The 21,235-nt window shown below is 40.5% G+C and overlaps 1 long non-coding RNA gene across 5 annotated transcripts in view; it reads right to left on the bottom strand.

Moving 5' to 3' along the window:
- Positions 1 to 21,235, bottom strand: part of LOC307150198 — an 86,716-nt gene that overhangs the window by 26,585 nt on the left and 38,896 nt on the right. For 4 of the 5 annotated variants that reach the window (XR_013819665.1, XR_013819667.1, XR_013819668.1 and 1 more), the window contains one exon: positions 5,127 to 5,341. This is a non-coding gene — a long non-coding RNA (uncharacterized lncRNA). The remainder of the gene's footprint in view (positions 1 to 5,126; positions 5,342 to 21,235) is intronic. The other variant, XR_013819666.1, reaches the window with a different exon arrangement.

The raw sequence follows: 21,235 nt of genomic DNA on the forward strand, positions 1-21,235 counted from the left end.
GCAGCAAGCACAATATTTCAAACATCTTTGTTTGAAATAACATAAAAAGTGTGCATCCAGTGTTTTTGGGCATTGGACTCGGTTGCTGTCCGTTCAGTGTTCCCATCCTCCTGTCTCCCTGGAGAACCCTTCATAACAGACGCATATAGATGAGGCTGTAATTGGCTGACCCCGGGCATCTTTCCCCAGGCTTAATTAGGCTGCCAGTCTGTCCCCAGCTTGTCCCTATTCTCACCCAGTTCCAGAACTTGGAAAAGAGAAGCAGGAATGTGTGGGATTTGACACCCATGAGGACACATTCAGAGCGATTCTTAATATAAGAGCTGTTTTAAGATCTCTTTCGCAGCTTTAGCACATGACAACATGTTTTACCATTACACAGAGCAAGTTCATGTAGTTCAAAACTTAAACGCAAATGCAGTGTGAATGAAGGTTCCTGTGGTTGAGTGACAGTTTGATCAGGTGCAGTGATGAGGTGATATCATATCCAGTTTTTATGGATGCTTGCTAATGAGGTGTCAAAAGTAATCTGACACTTGGCACAGTCCAGCGGTAAATGTGCGCTCTCATGAACTTACTGCAATCTACCTGAAATGGACAAACTAAGTGATTCATTAAAACTCACATTAAAGGATTACAACTTTTTACTATCATTTTTTGTAATGGATTAACTTTATAAAAAGCGAGTATGTCAAGATGGTTTCAGTGTAACTGTACAGTAGGCTACATATAGATGAATTTTAAATATTTTATGTCATAACTTTTCTTTGTTTTGCATCATCAAAAACAATATTTGAAACAAATAAAATAAATATATTAATTTTTCCATAACTTTTCTTTGTTTACTTTTAAACCTGTTAAAAAAACAAACAATTTAACTAAATATTTCATAACATTTCTTTGTTTTGCGTCTTTCATAATCTTAAAACTTTCATTTAAAATTGAAAATAAACAAAAAATAACATTTTATGCCTTCTTTGTTTTGCACCTTTTTTAACAATAATAAAATGTTTATTTTCAGGTTTAAATTCAAATAAATTCAAATGGATTTCAGTGTGGTATAAAGACTTTGGGAATGTAAAATTCTCTATAATGTAACCGTTGAAATAATCACTTGTTATGGTTGTGAAAAATAATGAACACTCTTAAGGGAGAGTATCCATCTGTGACTTAAGAAAGAGAAAAAGAGAAAAAATTTGATCGAAAGACAGAGAGAGAGAGAGAGAGAGAGAGAGAGAGAGGGAGAGAGGGAAAAAAAGAAACAAAGAAGACGTTCTTTAGCCAATGTTCCTGAGTTCCTTGAGTAAATTAGTGGAAGAGCAGGGTGGCTTACTTTATTATTGTAATCCACAGTGCTAGCGCCGTGACCTTTAGCAAGATGATTGTTTCTCATTTATGAGTTTGAAGGTGCAATTTACTGAACGGTTTGATCCATAGGACCTGACCTTTGTAAATTGGCTGTTAAGCATATCAGGACTCGACCAACCTGCCCCACACATGCTCCAGAATGAACACAACATCCGCCCTCGCCCGCCTTCCCACACACACTCATAAAGTAAAACTTACTGTTACAGATGGAAACTTCCTCTAATTCTAAATCTAAGTCTTCAAATTAAAGTGCAATGCGTTATATTCAGTTAATGAGAGACATCAATATCTGCACATTTAAATAGCAATAGCAATTTGCTCACTCAATTTTGTTTTATTATTTCAAATAATTTACTCAATTTAATTAAAGGGTTAGTTTAACCAAAAATGAAAAAATTGTCATACTTACCCTCATGTCGTTTCAAACCTGTTCACACTTTCGTTCATCTTTGAAACACAAGTGAAGATGTTTAAAAGAAATCTGAGAGATTTCTGTCCCTCTATTGACAGTCCACGCAACTACCACTTTGATGCTTCAAAAAAATCATAAAGAGATCGCAAAACTAATCCATATGAATCAAGCGGCACTATCGCTTTATATGCTGAACAGATTTAATTTAGGCTTTTATTCACACTGATCGGCATTTGAAACATTGATCAGCAAACAAAAACAGAAGCTCAACTGTACTTGCTTGATGCGCGAGAATGAACCTCATTGGTTCCTGCGGAAGCTCAAACGTTCTGCATAACACGAGAATGAACCTCATTGGTTCCTGCGGAAGCTCAAACGTGCTGCATAACACGAGAACGAACCTCATTGGTTCCTGCGGAAGCTCAAACGTGCTGCATAACACGAGAACGAACCTCATTGGTTCCTGCGGAAGCTCAAACGTGCTGCATAACACGAGAACGAACCTCATTGGTTCCTGCGAAAGCTCAAACGGGCTGCATAACACGAGAACGAACCTCATTGGTTCCTGCGGAAGCTCAAACGTGCTGCGTAACACGAGAACGAACCTCATTGGTTCCTGCGGAAGCTCAAACGTGCTGCATAACACGAGAACGAACCTCATTGGTTCCTGCGGAAGCTCAAACGTTCTGCATAACACGAGAATGAACCTCATTGGTTCCTGCGGAAGCTCAAACGTGCTGCATAACACGAGAACGAACCTCATTGGTTCCTGCGGAAGCTCAAACGTGCTGCGTAACACGAGAATGAACCTCATTGGATCTTGCTGAAGCTCAAACGTGCTGCGTAACACGAGAACGAACCTCATTGGTTCCTGCGGAAGCTCAAACGTGCTGCATAACACGAGAACGAACCTCATTGGTTCCTGCGGAAGCTCAAACGTGCTGCGTAACACGAGAATGAACCTCATTGGTTCCTGCGGAAGCTCAAACGTGCTGCGTAACACGAGAATGAACCTCATTGGTTCCTGCGGAAGCTCAAACGTGCTGCGTAACACGAGAATGAACCTCATTGGTTCCTGCGGAAGCTCAAACGTTCTGCATAACACGAGAATGAACCTCATTGGTTCCTGCGGAAGCTCAAACGTGCTGCGTAACACGAGAACGAACCTCATTGGTTCCTGCGGAAGCTCAAACGTGCTGCGTAACACGAGAATGAACCTCATTGGTTCCTGCGGAAGCTCAAACGTGCTGCATAACACGAGAATGAACCTCATTGGTTCCTGCGGAAGCTCAAACGTTCTGCATAACACGAGAATGAACCTCATTGGTTCCTGCGGAAGCTCAAACGTTCTGCATAACACGAGAATGAACCTCATTGGTTCCTGCGGAAGCTCAAACGTGCTGCATAACACGAGAATGAACCTCATTGGTTCCTGCGGAAGCTCAAACGTGCTGCATAACACGAGAATGAACCTCATTGGTTCCTGCGGAAGCTAAAACGTGCTGCGTAACACGAGAATGAACCTCATTGGTTCCTGCGGAAGCTCAAACGTGCTGCGTAACACGAGAATGAACCTCATTGGTTCCTGCGGAAGCTCAAACGTTCTGCGTAACACGAGAATGAACCTCATTGGTTCTCGCACGTCAAGCGAACATGCTTGAGCTTCCGTTTACCATATCTGATGAGTGAGATGATGAATGTTTATATGTTAATAAAAGACTAAATCAAATATCTTCATCATATACAGCGATCGTGTCTTCAGAATTGACTAAACCGCTCGATTCATATGGATTAGTTTTATGATCTCTTTGTGAACTTTTTAGAAGAGTCACAGTGATAGTTGCGTAGGCTGTCAATGGAGGGACAGAAATCTCTCAGATTTAATTCAAATATCTTCATTTGTGTTATGAAGATGTTCGAAAGTGTTACGGGTTTGGAACGACATGAGGGTGAGTAAATGATGACTTTTTTTTTTCATTTTTGGGTGAACTATCCCTCTTAACTTTTTGTCCATTTTTGGAGCTTGACAGCCATGATTTAAAAAAAAAAAAAAAATGCTATCAGTAACGAATAGAGCTTTACCGGATAGTTGAATGAAATGCTTCATTAATTTTTTTCTTCGTTTTTATTGCTTTAACGAATCCATGAATAATGCTATTTGATTTTAAATGAATCATTGTTCATTATGAGTCAATGGAACGCTTCACATGTTCACCTGTATAAGTGAAATTTAGATAAAAGAAGATCATTTAATGCTGTAGATGTTGCGTTGAGTAATTCAAGAAAAAGGGTTTCATTAAGCAAGAATGCAAAATTATCATTATGCAAATCAATCTAGATTTAAATGAGCGCTCTTTTACCAACACGCTGTGGAGCAGAACATTACCAAAGCTGGAGGCTACCTATTTAAAACACAGTAGTGAAATCATTTAACTGAGCAATAGATTCAATTAACATCTGAGTCTCAATTCCACCGATCCATTTGAGAGGATGCCAGTGTCTGACCACAATTAAATCTCATCATCATTCTCATTCTGATCAAGGCTGAGTGAAGGATGGTGACAGTTATCCTCTTCAACCATCTCTTTCTAGTGGTGACTTGTCAACACAAGCACATTTTCTAAATGGGATCCACACATCCTCAGATCTCACCTAAAGCCGCTAGCTCGGCCATCGCCTGGGATAAAAAGACATTATTTTATTATGAATCCATGGGTGTCAGATTTCATTTCATGGCTTAAATTTCACAGATTAAGCTGTTAGAGATATTCCAGCGCATCTCATTAATATCTGAAAGCGGTAATGTGTAATTTGTGGTGGTAATCATTTAAATAATTTCTGTGAATGTATGCAGCAGTACAATTCAGGCTTAGGACGCTGCGGGACCCTTCTATTTGACAATTAACTTATAATTCCAAACAGGGATTTGTCCTCTGTCCACGGTTATTTCTCAGACAGACAAGAGACCCAAGGCCATCGACAGGGGGTTACGAATAAGGGGGGGCCCACTATGGTCCTCTATATGGTATTGCACAGGTTTTTTTTATTCATTTATTTATTCTTTTTAAATTTCAGATACAGTATATTTAAAAAAAATTGATAATATTTTAACGGTTTGATTTACTGCAATTACATTCCAAATATTAAATTTTGGAAGCAATCATTAACTTTAAATAACTTACAAATGTTTTCTTTATTATTTTACATTGTAGAATGCCCTTGTAAAAATGTTGTCCAGTGAGTGACCGTGAATTTTTGCGAAACACCCTGCAGAGACCAATATGTAGGAGAGACACATCACTGAATGACACTCATCCAAACAAGGTACATTTCAATATTCACACACCTACATGAACGGCTGCAGGCAAACATCAGATTTCCTCCCCAGACACTGAGACCTTCGGACTTTGTACCCCTCTGTGACGTGACCCTCGTTTGCAGCGGAGCAAATTTTCCTGACTGGCGTCCCCTCCATGCTCTCGCGTGAAGGACAGATGAGAGATGGAGCGAGGGCAGGAGGGAGGAGAGAAGAGGCAGTGAAGCCGCTCACTTGTAGGTTGTCTATAAAGAAGCAAAGGCACATGAAATTAAAGATGATCATCCCAGTGTCAGAAACAGAGCTCTGCTGGCGTATTTCGGCCCATTCTGAGTCCCCATAGAGATCTGTTATAAGGCATATGCCTCTTGCCAATCAGAGCAGCCCCGAGCTCTATGGGATCACTGATGAAATATGGACAATGGCGTGCAAGGTGGGCACAAGGGGAGGCAGGCAACTTAATGAGGCAATTTCTCAGATAATAAGATTGGAAGATATGCTAATATTTCTACCTTAAGGAGATAATTATGATGTAGAAGATAGAATATTTTATCTTAAAGCGACAGTGCACTGGTCCCAATCCTGATGCTCTCGTGCAATTTATTTTTTTGGTTGATGTTTTCTACGTGTGCACTGGGACGGGGGAAAAAACAATGCTAGCTAGGCCAGTTTTTTCCTCTTTGTGCTTTCTTCGATTGTTTTGATAGGGACTTTATATCGAATGTTCGCTTGGGACTTCAAAAGAAAGCATCAAAGCTTATAAATATTTATGTTGCTTGGGAATTAAGCGGAAAAGAATAATAATAATATATAAATAAACTCATACACATAGATATTTATTTTTAATTAAAACAAAAAATAGATAATTGAAAATTAATGTTCTCAACCTGACGGGGTTTTTTTTGTCATAATTATAACTTTATTGTTTGCCCATTTTGAATATGTTTGCCAATTTTCAAATAAGATGCAAGGTTGCTGTATGGGAAAGAAGGGCCCGGGGCTTTAGAGTATTCCCCAATTTTCTGCTTATTTTATTTCTCTTTCTCTCTCAGAGGATTCAGGCACCTCCAATTACAGCTTATAATGAGCTCTATCAGATTATTACAAGCTCAGCTGGCCTGAAAAACAAGTTAATACATATGGCAGTCCGTGGCAGCCACAGAGGAAGTTTCAGTGTGAACTCGCAAGGTCTGTGAGTTTTGTCCCTAGACAGGGAAACTCGAGACCTGAACAGAGATGGTCATCAGGAAGTATGTTTAACCACATGTCACTGCTGAACAAAAGTAGGACACATCTGGAGGCTTTAACCAGGCAATCTACAGAATCCACATTTTGGCTTTCTGAGGATGGAGGAGTGATGAACACAATGTTCCCTTGTCAATGACTGCTAGACATCTGGCTCATCTCTGAACTTTTCTGTGCTGTTACCAATGAAGATTCAGCCAGAGATAGTATAAGGGGAGGAGAAGGACCAGTTAATGAATGGGACCAGTCTTAACACTCAACAAAAAAAAAAAAAAACAAAAAAAAAAAATGTTGCTCCAAAGCTGTAATTTCCAACAATCCACTGATGTCCACTGAGGCTAAATTTAGCAAAAATGACATGAATATTCATAATATTATTGTTGTAATTCAGGATATGCGCAAGTTAAAATTGTGTTTGTTGATATCTCTCAAATATTTTTTATTAATTGACAAAATAAAATGTAACACACAAACTGGATTAAAAATGACTTACAACTAATTAAATTATGCTGGAATAAAAAAAAAAAAAAACTTATTCAGAAAAGTATTTAGCATTTTTAGCTTTCTTTTTTATTATTATTCTGTTATTCAGCCAAGAATAAGGTTAAAATGCGACACATGTACATGTTAGCTCCCTCTTTAGCATACTGATTAATCTATGCCCGGTGTGGGCGTCATGGGCCATCTGAACAGTGGGTAAATGCCATCTCCGGGCGGGCGGGAGTCTTTGTGATATTTCTTCTCGCTGTCAAATAGAATTCATGTATATTTTGCTATCCTTGCATCCTATTATGTGCAATAAACTAGGTACTTTATCCATGACAGCACCTGGCTGGCGGTAAAAATATGCAGAAGCCAATCTGCCAAACACACCCTTTCAAAATCAAATTTATTTAGTTAGAAACGGTCTCAACGACACTCTTGTAAGCTATCATGTAACATTGTGATTAGAATACAGACAAGCAGAAATTTAATTCATTTCAAATTCAAACCTGCTCCGCTTCCTATTATGCTGCTGTATCAGTAAATTGTAAACCCTCCGTTGCGGCATTACAATTCAAACAAGGTTAGTTTTCAAACACCTGATTTGAATATGCTGAAAAAAGGAAAGGAATATGAAGGAAGAACTGCTTCGACAGCCTTTGTGTCAATGCACGGCGAAAGATGAAGAAGTGAAGGCATGCGAGCAGAGGAGAGGCACTTTTGGATGCGATGGCTGAGCGATAACGCCCTAGGAAGTGTCAGCTAATTTCAATGCAGCACCTACAGCACAATTATTATTATTATCACCAAATCATGGAAATAAATTAAAAGAGCGAGATCCGAAAATAGCACATCTGGGCCTTACACTTCACAGGTACACCCAGTGGGGATTCAGAAGGAGATGACTTTGCCTCATTATGTGCTTGGGTGGCGTGCGTGTGTGTGTGTATGTGTGAAGGGAGATGGTGGACTCGCTGTAATGCCAGATCTCAACAGATGAGATAGGGTCTGTAATTTGAATGCCAGTGGGAGGCAATTTAAACACATGGCAGTCAGAGAACGCCTGAGTATGGTGACACTGATCAGCAGCAGGGCTGTTCGGGTCTCAGCAAGGTCAGCGTTTGGACCTGCTCCACCGAGAACACTGTTGGTCAAAGAAGGAAAGACTCTGACAGGTTTAATTAATTGGCTTGAACTCTGACAGAAATTACACTTCTACATTTCTTCAGAAATGATTTCAGCACTTGGGTGACATTATTGAGGTTGAAAGAATGCCAAATGCGTCGTAAAACGAGCTCATAGTGTCACTGCGAACAGATCAAGCAGAACAAACCAAAGGAAATGTGGAAAGTATAGCGTTAGCCAAGTGCAAACAAAAACACCCGTCCTCTGTGTGAACTAAAAGCTTTCCCAGTTTATAATGTTACTCCATTTGACATGTCCTGGATCATCTGCCAGGGAACCAGAGTGACAGGATATTCCTGTAACTTTAGTGAGGAAAGCAACCAAGTGAAGAATCTGGCATGAGATGGACCGACATAACCAAGCAGGGTTCCTTCCTTCCCTCTGAAACAATGCATATCTCAATCAGTGTCATTGAACGCTGATTTGAACATCACAAGTGCTACAATCATATCCGAATGTGGATGATAACCAAAGTACAGTAATTTCCACCAAATGAGAAGCAGAACAAAAATCAAGCGATTTCCTAATCAAAAATGCTTAACGGCGGACGATGCGAGAGGTGCAGTGGGGGCCCTCGTTCTTCTCCATCCAGGAGAGCCAGTGACTCATCCTTCACTCTTTCCATCCCTCCTCCTGTCCTATGATTCATGGGCTCGGGGGGGGGGGGGGGGGGGGGGGGGGGGCCCATCTCCCTGGAGAAATTAACAGTGATTTTAATTGCGTAGACATCTCCAATTCATTACTGCCCACTCGCACAAATTTTCACCCTCTCAGGTGTCAAATGGCACTTAACATCTCTGCCAATCACGGCAGCACTAGAGGAGAGCTGAAGGAGATGGGAAGCGTGTGGCGGGTGCGTCGGGCCCCCCGGTGCCGAGACGACGTGGAGGACCCCTCTTATCCCCTCACTTTAACTCCTGCAACCCTGCACACACACACAGATCAGTCTAAATGGTCGTATATGTGTTGAATCAAAAGACATGTGCGGCGCCCACTGTAGCATTTCTTTCAATTACATCAATGATTAAAGCTTTAAGAGAAGATGATGACATCAATTTTAGTTTCAGTCTTGAGGCAGACGCGTGACTCGCTCACACCCTTATTATCAAGATCCTGCCAGATCGTAATATCCAAAACCGAATATGAAAATGACGAGGGGCAGTCAGCTTCACGTGGTGAAAATCCCTGATGTGCTCGTGAGTCTATTTACAGCAGGCTGCCCTCGGGGCTTTGATTAATTTCAGATAATCAGCGGCAGCTCCTCGACCTTGGAGTTCAATATGAATGCTCCTCATATCCTGACAATACTTCCACAAAACACCACTGGGTAATGCCAGTTTGGTGGTTGTTTCAAAATTAAGATATTAGACCTTCCTTCCTTCCTTCCTTCCTTCCTTCCTTCCTTCCTTCCTTCCTTCCTTCCTTCCTTCCTTCCTTCCTTCCTTCCTTCCTTCCTTCCTTCCTTCCTTCCTTCCTTCCTTCCTTCCTTCCTTCCTTCCTTCCTTCCTTCCTTCCTTCCATCCATCCATCCATCCATCCATCCATCCATCCATCCATCCATCCATGGCCCTGTTTACACCTGGTACTAAGATGCGTTTTGGTTGATTGAATCACAAGTGGATGACACTAAATACAGGTATAAATTGGGTCTAAAATGTTTTGAGCTTGTCCACTTTCGACTACTTCCAGAGGTAGTCGAAGACGCATTTAACCGGATTGCTTTCGTAGCGTAAACGTTATATGGTCGAATGTGTTTGAACAGCCACAAAAGACCGCCTACTCTCCGCCTACTGAATTAATGCGTACACATTATGGGAAGCGAGCTAGCCATACGAGATTTAAACTTTGTCGGAGGTAGATTGAAGACAAAAAAACATACCAATCACAATGTTCTCTCACCATTCCTAATTTCTAACACACACTCACAAGCATTCGCCGTGGTCTTGCGACTGCCAGAGCAGAGATCAGTGTTTTCCGTCGTCTTCCGTCGCATTCATATGTAAATTGCGTGAGCTTATTTCATCCATTTGATCAAAATATCTGAAAAAGGCCATTCATTTACTCACCCATAGACCCTCCCCTCGAAGAGATCGGGACAGAAGTGGTCGAAAGTGGACAAAAGAGACAGATTTAAATACCAGGTGTAAATGTGTCTGCCTCATCTACTTGGGATCCGATTGACTAAAACGCATCTTAATAGCAGTGCCTGCCTATCTATCTATCTATCTATCTATCTATCTATCTATCTATCTATCTATCTATCTATCTATCTATCTATCTATCTATCTATCTATCTATCTATCACAATGCATGTAATGAGAAGTTCATAGCACAAAATCATAAACATTGTAATATAAACAGAAATTTCCTGACACCTCAGCTGATGTGGAGTAGAAAACTGTGAGATTAGGTCCCTAATTGAATGAATTTAATTTGCTGTAATGGGAGAAATATGTCACAAGAAAAAAAAACGGCTGTCGACTGCCTTTTTCTCATTCAAATGTAATTTTTTTTCTTAGACCTCCATCCCCACCCCCACCCGATCCTCTTTTTCTTCTTTTATATATAGTCTCAGTCATACTTTTGAGTTACATAAAGAGATTTGGGTAAAGCAAAGAACTGAGAAAGTGTGCGTCAAATTATTACACTGTAATTACTAGGATTAGACTTAGTATTAGACTAGGGGGGAAAATGAAATGAAGACATTATTATTATTATTAACGTGATTTTAAAAAAAGCCAAACTTTCAGAGCTTGTGTATATTGCATATACACATTATTCAATTTAAAACAGTCATGTTCACAGTAAGAAAACATAATAATATTTTATTGTTATTATTTTAATATGTGAATGTGACAGTTCACATTAGGTAAGTATACTGACAACAGATACTTATTTACACTATTTTAGAAAAGTTGAGCCGTTAAATAACAACAAACCATCCAATTATTGTCTGCAGTCCAAAGTTTTCTATTGTTTGTTCTGAATTCATTTTTTAAGAATTACATACTAAGTACCTGCAATGTAAATGTTGCCTTCCAAACAATTCAACCATCAAAAATGACTCATAAAAACTTGTTTTGTCAGGTCTCTTTCACAATATGTGAAAAACCACTTAAACTATCAAAATGGCAGCTGGATAAACAGAGTGACTCATATTTAAAACTTTTCTGACCTTCTGCAACCTTTAACTAGCAAACAAAATATGCATCAAACTGAATAGCTACACACAATCTATCTATCTATCTATCTATCTATCTATCTATCTATCTATCTATCTATCTATCTATCTATCTATCTATCTATTTTTTTCTCTTTTAATAAATGGCAGCATGTAAGACTGCAGAGAAAACTTCAGTATGTCTGGATAACTGTACTTTCATTGTGGTCTTAACCGCCCTCAAACGCAGAGGAAAATACACTTCTCTAGGGTGGCTTTGAAAGGTCATGAGGTGTTTGTCTTGGAGACAAATTTTTATTATTTCCTTCTAATTAGTAGGGAAAGGCATACTATTTGAGGTTTTTAATTTAAAGCATCTAGTCTAATGGAAAGAGCTGTTTCATGGACTGTTTACAAAGACATGTCTTTCATTTGAACAATGCTGACATGCATTTTTTACTTTTTCACACACACACACACACACACACACACACACACACACACACACACACACACACACACACACACACACACACACACACACACACACACACACACACACACACACTCCTTTCCATACTGGTATATATGGTTTAAGAGGACAGCATGTAACCACTATGGTTTAGAGGGACACCCATTGCCTAACACTCTACAAATTAAACAGACATGCTAAACAATGTTATATGGTCTCTTTAAGATACATCTCACTTAAAAGTGTTGTTCAAACTATAAAATCATGGAAAATAACACACCTGATTTTATATGGTTTACGAGGACAGCATGTAACCAATGTGGTTTAGAGGGACACTCAGTGCCTAACACTCTACAAATTAAACAGACATGCTAAACAATGTTATATGGTCTCTTTAAGATACATCTCACTTAAAAGTGTTGTTCAAACTATAAAATCATGGAAAATAACACACCTGATTTTACACAGGCTTCCATGGTCAACTGAATCATGGTTTGCTAGGACATCCAGGTTTAAAGGGACAGTTCCCTTTCGTTCAGTCACTCTGAGTTACGTAAGTGATTGACGAATGGGGGTTTCGCTTGGAAGCCTATCACCTTCGAGATCTTACAAAACAAGCCAATGGCTAAACTTGAATTAGCATAACGCAACTCCGCCCCACCGCGTGGGTATAAAAGGAGCAGCGCGGCAATCTCGCATTATGTTTTTGCTTCGGAGCCGGGTGTTTCTTTACTTCTCTCCACTGCAAGCTGTCTACGAGTTCTAGATACTGTACGAGACGAGCGACTCTTCAGCGGTGTTGGTTTGATGGCGTGTTCCAGCGAGATCTCTTTCCTGCTGCTGGTCTGTGCAGTGATCTGCCAACAGTGTGTGTTTTCTCCTGTCACCGCGGAACACTCGTCCTTCCCTAGCCTCCTCTGTCTGGACGCGGCCTTGCTGCCCCATTGAGGGTATGTCTGTGGTTCACATGATATGCGGGAGGCTGAGCGAAACACGTTCCTCAACACCCCCATATCCTAGGCTGGCCTCTTCTGCGGCGCGTCCCAGGACTTTGCCCAACAGTTTTCGCTCACCCAGGAGCAGACCGAGGCCATTAAACATTCTGCCCCGGCGGCCAGCTGCTGCTTCCACCCAGCCGCCGCCTCAGCCGCCACAGTCCGCTCACCGCCGAGGACGCCCTACTGTGGCTCCCGCTCCTCCCGCCCGGACCCAGCAGCAGCATTCACCAGCCCTGCAGCCTGCCAAACGGCAGGCAAAGCGGCACTCCTGATACGGGCAGATGGAAATGTGAAAGCTCCACCTCGCCACTCTCATCCCCCTCTGTCGCCAGACTCGTCCTTCCCTGGCCTTCTCTGTCAGGACCAAGCGTGCCGCACAAGCCCTGAAAAGTGAAGCCAAAACGTCTCGATCGCCCCCCGGTGACTGGTCCTAGTATAGGTCATAAGCCCCGCCTCCCCGTGTTATTCAACGGGATGTGAGACCAACTAAACAATTAAATTACACTTTAAATATCTTTTTTCCAAAGGTGGTTTCTTTAATTTGCTGTCGTTTTTATCACGCTGATGTAAGTTCAAGTGTCTGTTTCAAAAATAAGTTTTTTTTTTATTTAGTTACGTGATGCGGTGGTGGAACGTCATGATTGACAGCTGTGATTGACAGGTTCTCTGAGCGAAGTAGTCACTGAAGCACCAACGGACATTTTTTTCGGGATCTTCGGAGGACTGAGGAGATTGTATTTACTTTATTTTAACAAGCCTCTTGTTGTACTGCAATCAATTTTTAAAAAAAGTGTGCAGAACTGTGAGAGTGAGGGCGGAGCGTTGATTTCGCGGCTTTACTTCCTGCTCACTACTGCGCAGGTCTGGTCCCGAGATCGCTCCTGCGCAGACTCAAGTTCCAATATGTCAGCGCCATATCGGGACACTGGCGGCTTCAGTTCTCATCAATGGAAGAGAGCGAAGGGGCGTCGTCCATCTTTTTTTACAGTCTATGGTCAGGACGCAGCCTTGCTGCCCCATCATGGGTACATCTGTGGTTCACATGACCCCGCTGGTTCAGTTTTTGGGAGCCTGGCTGGAGCTTCCTAAGCTGTCCCGCTGGCTCGCGAGAACCATCAGGCTCGGCTATGCATTTCAGTTCGCAGTCTCCTCCCTGAAAGCAGGGAGTCTGCTATACCATGGTGGGTGGCAATGCCCCTGTCATGCGTGCAGAAGTCACCACCCTACTGGCGAAGGGTGCGATCGAGACCGCCCCTCCGGCCGAAATGTAGTCCGGCTTCTATAGCTCCTACTTCATTGTACCCAAGAAGAGCAGTGGGTTACGGCCAATCCTGGACCTGCACATTTTGAATATATATATAGGCTCACAGGCTTCCATTCAAGATGTTGACAGCCATACGCATTTTTGAATGCGTTCGTCCATTGGATTAGTTTGCAGCGATCGACCTGTAGGACGCATACTTTCAAGTCTCCACTCTTCCTCGACACAGACAATTTCTACGGTTTGCTTTCGAGGGGCAGGCATACTAGTACACGGTACTTCCATTCAGGCTAGTGTCTCCTTGCATCTTCAAGTCGTTGAGGCACTCCTTGTGCCACTCCGGCAACACAGGGTTCACAACCTGAACTATCTTGCCCGTCTGGGCCTTCGGGTCAACTGGGAAAACAGCAAACTTTCCCCCGTGCAGAGGATCACTTTTCTTGGTATGGAAATTGACTCGGTAGCCATGTACGCAAAGCTTACGAGCGAGCGCGTGTAGTCACTGCTGAACTGACTCTTGAGTCAATTCAAGGGCAAGAGTGCGGTTCCACTGAAGTTATTTTAGAGGCTCCTGGGGCATATGGCATCCGCAGCGGCTGCCACGCCACTCTGCACCGTTTACGTTTGCTCAAGGACCAACACATACTAGTCCGTTCAGACATCATGGCGACAGTAGTGTATATCAACCAACAAGGTTGCGCTCCCGCTAGGGTTGGGCGATATGCTCCATTTTCATATCGTCCTATCGTCAGCCTGTGAGATCGGCGATACACGATATTATCGTGAGGGGGGGCGGGGCTTACTTATTTGATTATTAACTTGCTTATTTACTCATCAATTTGCTTGTTTTATTACTTCGTTTTAAATGAGAATCTTTTTCTATTTTGCTAGCAAAGGTGGAGTGTTTATTAATAGGCTAAATCAGGTTATTTCCTGGTATAGTGAGGTAAAAAAAGATCCTTATCATTCTTGTATCTGACTCTGAGTATTCCAACATGTCAGCGGGAAATTTACGGACACACATTATCCTCTCGATCATGCCGTTACAGATGCAGCATTTTGACTGAAGGCTACTTCTACTTCTATGAGAACACGTTTTAATTTATTGGGTCAAGAAAGAGTCGGAGTCTGCGATATGTCCTCCTACCAGTGCTCTCTCTCTCTGGATGCACTTCACTTATGTGCACCGCACTTCAATAAGCCCAAATAACGCGGGTTAATGTGTTTTAAATGCCGGGAGAAATCAGAGGCAAAAATCTAAAAGTCGATCGTTATACTTAAACTTATGACTTGACTCTGATAAAGGAAAACGGGTTAATCCGTTTACATGACCACATGCATTGTCAGTTTATTCAGCATAATCGAGTTAATAACGTGCATGTAAACGCGCTCATTCCCTGAAAACGAAAGCAGAAACGGACTGAGCTTTCGCTGCATTAACGGCGCGTTCTCTCAGAGACGACGGTGGATATAACGGTAGGCTACAGCAACTATCTTAATTTACTGGCTTAACATTTCTCTTGTGGACTTACATTATTGACAGTGAAACAATTAGAAGAATATTTATTGTTAAACAAGTTTGAAGTTTCTTGTGATTTTCACAGATGGCAGAGTTTCACAGATGCTTCGTGAACTAAAGAATTTTATTAGGCCTAGGCGGCCTATATAATTTTATTGATATTATTATTATAATTAATATTTTGTAATTGTATTGTTTTTAGTGTTATTAGTGTCATTAAATATTTTGTTAATGTGCTATGGAAACAAAATACTGACGATGCCGCGTCTTCATCTTGGCTCTGTATAAGAATGATGCGTCTGTTAAAACAAGCACTCTTGACAATTTGTGAATGGATCACCTTGCAATAAAATTTCGTTGTGGGATGTAGTTTTTTTTTAGTCTGTTTTAAAAACATTTTCTTTGAGGAGTCCTCATACGCGCGCGTCGGTGATGTCGCAAGTGTGGTTATGTGGTGATGCCGTTATGAATTTAGGCAAGGCAAATATAATTGTAGTTCCTAATTAATTTAATAACTATACTAGCTTCATAATAATAATAATAATAATAATGATTTAATACATTAATGGGAAAACGAGCCAATTATCATATTGATATCGTCAAAGGCATCTGCCATCGGCGATATCTCTGTCTATCGTCGATACACGATACTATCGTCTATCGGCACAACCCTAGCTCCCGCCGTATATCGCAACTCACCCTTCACTCTTATGGAGTCAGAAGCATCTGAGGTCGCTTTGAGCCATTTACAGTCCGGGAGAGCTGAATTGTGCAACCGCAGGCTCTCACGATTTCGGCCACTTCCCGGGGAATGGAGACTTCATTCCCAGACGGTTCAGCTGATTTGGGAACAGTTCGGCGACGCACAGGTAGATCTGTTTTTCCTCCCCAGACACTTCCCACTTTATTCCCTGACCGAGGGGACCCTCGGCTTGGATGCACTAGCACACAACTGACGGCTGCATGTGTGTGTTCTGGACAGGACGCGGCAGGTTTCAGTACCCTACCACCTCAGGTGGTGGCCACCATCACTTCTGCTAGGGCCTCCACAAGACACGTCTATGCTCTGAAGTGGAACCTCTTCATCACCCGGTGTTCTTCATGTATACCATGATTGTGTTTACACAAACACATTTGATAGAGAGGAACTGTCAGCTGTAGAGCTACACACACAAGTCCTGCTAAACCACGTGTCCTTGTATACCATGATTGTGTTTACACAAACACATTTGATAGAGAGGAACTCTTGGTTATAAAACTACATACACAAGTCCTGCTAAACCGGATGTCCTTGTAAACCATGATTGTGTTTACACAAACACATTTGATAGAGAGGAACTCTTGGTTATAAAACTACATACACAAGTCCTGCTAAACCGCATGTCCTTGTAAACAATGATTGTGTTGGTTTACAAGGACACGTGGTTTAGCAGGACTTGTGTATGTAGTTCTATAGCCGACAGTTCCTCTCTATCAAATGTGTCTGTGTAAACACAATCATGGTGTACAAGGATATGTGGTATAGCACATATTTTCTGATAATTTCTGGTTGCTATGGTCTCGTAGGTTGTTTATGCATTCAAGAAATAGATTGTGTTCCCTCAGCATAAAGGAATAGTTAACATAACAAAAAAAATTGTTTTTACTTATCTGGCATATTCCTCCTGTCAAGTTTTGTGGCAGAACTACCAATAGATATTTGTGCAATAAAGCTTGGTGTGGAGGTAATTAGCTGTAATTAGCAGGGAATCAAGCTAGACAAGGAGAAATGGTATCATGAGGGTTATATATATATATATATATATATATATATATATATATATATATATATATATATATATATATGCACTAGTCCAAATGATGGTCCTAGTTTGATGGACTATAGTCCTTCCTAGTTCAAACAACTGACAGAGTCAATAAGTGTGTAGAAAGTAGAATTAAGTTGTTTAATATAAGTTGTATATAGGGCTGCACGTTTTCAAGTTTTTCATTAACCGTTAACCGAGGCCCTTAGCGGTTAATACTCGCTTAACCATAGTGTGCGCGCCGCAACCCCGAGATAGGCGAAATTTGCGGGTGGGACATGTCCCCACCACTATTTTCTAAGGTCGATATTGTCCCCACCACTTTGAAACATCTCGCGGCACGAATACCAATACAAATAAACAAAACATCTCCAGTTAACTAGCAGAGCATTCATTTCGTTCGTTTTTTTTTTTTTTTAGGCGATCTAGCGCTGAAATGTTTTGTTTTTTAAATCAAGTGATCAAAGTGCTCGTTGTCGCTGCGATCGAGAAGGGTCTTGTAAATCGTGCTGAGGTATTATTAATTCGTGGCCACGATACAATTCACCTGAATATTCACCAATTCACACACACAAAAAAAAAGGAATAAAAAGCTGTACGAGAATAGTCGGCCTTCACTGAAGAGCTATCTTCACAGGTAAGAAAAACAGTTTAATAATTATTATTAATTCGTGGCCACGAAATAATTCACCTGAATATTCACCAATTCACAAAAAATAGGTCTTTAGCATTCACTAATTAATAGTATCAAACTGTTTTTGGCCACGTTGTAATTCGTTAAATCAAAATGAGGGAGGGAATTAGTTCAACGTGTCCACGATTTATTAAAACGAGGGAACAAATAAGTCGTCGTAACAACTAATTATTTAGATCAGTGGACAGGGGCATAAGAACAAACAGTGAGAGAGCCCCGGCCGCGCACGCGCGCACTCTCACCGCCTTCAAACAACACGAGCGCTGTATTGCTCTCTCTCCCTCGCGCATATCAACACAATAGTAAAAGGTCGGAAGACCGATTGTGTTTTATAGATTAGTAGTTTGTTCATATAAAGTGTTTGATTAGCAAGTACATGTTTAGGAAATGCATAATACAAATTGTATGGGTTAATGTAACGGTAAACGGACTCTGCAGGTAAAACTGTTGTGATGAAACTGCGCATGCGCGGGGTAAAACTGCTGGGGTAAAGCTGTGGCTCTGCAGACAGATATTATTGTGCTGCGATCAGTGGCGCGGATACTATGTTTGTTTCTGGCTCGCGCACAGCCTTCACTCTCGGACGCGCGCTTTCTTTGCCCGCTTCATATTAGAAAACTGGTCTAGCGGTCTCTGGTGGTGCAAAAATGTATTACAACTAAATTCAATGCACGCCACTGACGCCACTTAACCGAGCAAAATGTTTCACTCGGTTACGCAATTTTTAACGGTTAATCGGTTAACCATGGACAACCCCTAGTTGTATAACACTACTCTTTATCATACAAGTAATCTTTTTTAACCCTGAAAAGGTTATTATAATCTGGGGATTTTAATATATATTTTGCTCTTTTAGGGGTATACAAATAGACTGGTAAATTGTGGCTTGTTTTAGAAAACTGTTGATTATAGAACTACATACACAAGTCCTGCTAAACCATGTGTCCTTGTAAACCATGATTGTGTTTACACAAACACATTTGATAGAGAGGAACTGTCGGCTATAGAACTACATACACAAGTCCTGCTAAACCACATGTCCTTGTAAACCATGACTATGTTTACACAAACACATTTGATAGAGAGGAACTGTCGGCTATAGAACTACATACACAAGTCCTGCTAAACCATGTGTCCTTGTAAACCATGATTGTGTTTACACAAACACATTTGATAGAGAGGAACTGTCGGCTATAGAACTACATACACAAGTCCTGCTAAACCACGTTTCCTTGTAAACCATGATTGTGTTTACACAAACACATTTGATAGAGATGAACTGTCGGCTATAGAACTACATACACAAGTCCTGCTAAACCATGTGTCCTTGTAAACCATGACTGTGTTTACACAAACACATTTGATAGAGAGGAACTGTCGGCTATAGAACTACATACACAAGTCCTGCTAAACCACGTTTCCTTGTAAACCATGATTGTGTTTACACAAACACATTTGATAGAGATGAACTGTCGGCTATAGAACTACATACACAAGTCCTGCTAAACCATGTGTCCTTGTAAACCATGACTGTGTTTACACAAACACATTTGATAGAGAGGAACTGTCGGCTATAGAACTACATACACAAGTCCTGCTAAACCATGTGTCCTTGTAAACCATGACTGTGTTTACACAAACACATTTGATAGAGAGGAACTGTCGGCTATAGAACTACATACACAAGTCCTGCTAAACCATGTGTCCTTGTAAACCATGACTGTGTTTACACAAACACATTTGATAGAGATGAACTGTCGGCTATAGAACTACATACACAAGTCCTGCTAAACCACGTGTCCTTGTAAACCATGATTGTGTTTACACAAACACATTTGATAGAGATGAACTGTCAGCTATAGAACTACATACACAAGTCCTGCTAAACCACGTGTCCTTGTAAACCATGACTGTGTTTACACAAACACATTTGATAGAGATGAACTGTCGGCTATAGAACTACATACACAAGTCCTGCTAAACCACATGTCCTTGTAAACCATGGTTGTGTTTACACAAACACATTTGATAGAGAGGAACTGTCGGCTATAGAACTACATACACAAGTCCTGCTAAACCATGTGTCCTTGTAAACCATGTGTAGCACCCCTTTGCTTTTATAATAGCTATGAATATTGTTGGAAAAAATTCAAATAATAAGTGCAACTATGATTTTTTATTTGGACCAGTTAGGGTCGACTATGGAGCCTGTGATTAATGTATCTTGTGATTAAAAAGACTTGTGCAGATAAAATGATTTTTTGAATGAGTTTTTTTCCACCAGCTGGGAATTTACTATATTAAATGGTAAATAAGGGAAAATCTGTAAACATCCCAAAAGGAACAATCAGACATAAAGATAACAACAGGATAGCCAAAAACAGTATACCGGTATGACAGAGTACAAATGTTAGATTATGCAACAACAAAAAAAAAACTATAGGTGCACCTTATAAAATAAATCACACTTATATGTATATATAAGTCAAATCGAATTAGGTTCACATCCGTCCAAATGTGGATTGCACAAATTCAAAATGTGAATCAGTTAGGTTTCTTAAAATCAATAAAGATTCTAGCAAGTCCTGCTAAACCATGTGTCCTTGTATACCATGTTTGTGTTTACAAAATATTAATAGGGAATAGGTAAGCAAGAATAAAATAGAAGACAGATAGAATAAACTCATTTACATATTTATTTATTGTAAGTTAGGGAAGCAGTTTTAATAGAAGAATAGAATAGAAGATAGATAGAAAAAACTCATTTACATATTTGTTTCTTGTAAGCTAGGGAAGCAGTTTGATTTGACGGTCACTTACTGAATTGTGACAGATAGAATAGAAGATAGATAGAAAAAACTCATTTATATATTTGTTTCTTGTAAGCTAGGGGAAGCAGTTTGATTTGACGGTCACTTACTGAATTGTGACAAGATAGAATAGAAGATAGATAGAATAAACTCATTTACATATTTGTTTCTTGTAAGCTACGGAAGCAGTTTGATTTTACGGTCACTTGGAATTGTGACAGATAGAATAGAAGATAGATAGAATAAACTCATTTACATATTTGTTTCTTGTAAGCTAGGGAAGCAGTTTGATTTGACGGTCACTTACTGAATTGTGACAGATAGAATAGAAGATAGATAGAATAAACTCATTTACATATTTGTTTCTTGTAAGCTAGGGAAGCAGTTTGATTTGACGGTCACTTACTGAATTGTGACAGATAGAATAGAAGATAGATAGAATAAACTCATTTACATATTTGTTTCTTGTAAGCTAGGGAAGCAGTTTGATTTGACGGTCACTTACTG

The sequence above is a fragment of the Squalius cephalus genome (assembly GCF_949319135.1).
Source record: "Squalius cephalus genome assembly, chromosome: 22".
In the NCBI taxonomy this organism is placed as follows: Eukaryota; Metazoa; Chordata; class Actinopteri; order Cypriniformes; family Leuciscidae; genus Squalius; species Squalius cephalus.